The following is a 1,287-nucleotide window of genomic DNA, read 5'->3' as shown; positions in this document are numbered from 1 at the left end:
TCTCTCTCTGTCTCTCTAATGGATGGTTGTCTACAAGCCAGAAAAAAAATGCACAACAGATCTAGATCACTTTCACTTTGATCTTATACTATATATCTTCGAATGAAATCAATTTATGTTACTGTGGTATAGGAGACAACCCTGAAGCCAACGTCCCAGTGGGACCTTTCTGTCTTTAACACGTCCCTCCTAACTTCTGATGGCTGGCAATTCTGCTTCTCACATTCCTTTTCTTTTGCAGATTTATCTCACCATTCTCTTCCTCCACTATCTCAAGGCATTTTCTCTGTCTCTATTCAACTGTCCCTCTCCTCACAAGGTAAAAATTCACTTAATTCCATAAAATCGCATTGTATTTTTTTCTTCTCATTTTGTTTTTAATTATATTGAGAAACAAATAGGGATGAGACAGTTGCAAAACAGGTTTGTAGGACAGTTACAATAATTGACACATTGCATATTGTTGTCTTGGTAGTAGTTGTTCATAGTGTAAGATGCCAAAATGATATGCTGGCCAAAAACCACTAGTACAAATCTTACTTTTCATTTAATTAAGAGAAAGTAGCTGTTTATCTATCCTATTTTGTATGTACAGATAGAAAATCGTCCTTCATTTGTTTCTCCTTTTTCTATTTAGTTTTGTCAGAATGGGTATTCCATTGCTTTTTAAGTATTGTAGGTAGGTGAATTCAACAAAACAATCCAATATACTCTAGTAGTCCATAACAGTAGTGGGTCATCCTTAGGACTGGCAATGTCAGAAGCTGTTCACTTGAGCCTTTTAGAGTTCAGCTTATTAATATAATTTTACTTTTGATGTCTCATTTTTATACTTTTCCGCTGGATGGTTAAGACCAATATAAAGCAAGACCTATGTATACTCAATTACATCTGCTGAAATGTTATTTCCAAATATGCTCACATTTACATGTACCAGGGAACAGAACTTCAATATGTCTTCAGGGACACACAATTCAATCCATAGGAATAAAAATTAATACTGCTTGTTATATTTTTGTAAATGTCCCAAGGTAAGATATGGTGATAACATTTTAAAAAATGAAAATGGATGGACAGTAAAAGGAAGATCTCTTTCATATTGTTCACCTTATTATTTAATTATTCTTTTGAGGAGTGAACAAAATAATATTGAAACAAAATTGCAAATGAGGAGATGGAAACCAGCATGCAGCTTTGTATGGAGTGCTGCTGCCTAGGACCTGACCAACTCTATTTTAAGAAACTATCAGAATGACAAAATCAAGTCATGGAGAAGAATGGGAATAA

The sequence above is a fragment of the Octodon degus genome, unplaced genomic scaffold, assembly GCF_000260255.1.
Source record: "Octodon degus isolate 3935 unplaced genomic scaffold, OctDeg1.0 scaffold00427, whole genome shotgun sequence".
NCBI classification, from domain to species: domain Eukaryota; kingdom Metazoa; phylum Chordata; class Mammalia; order Rodentia; family Octodontidae; genus Octodon; species Octodon degus.
This window is presented reverse-complemented; position numbering follows the sequence as displayed.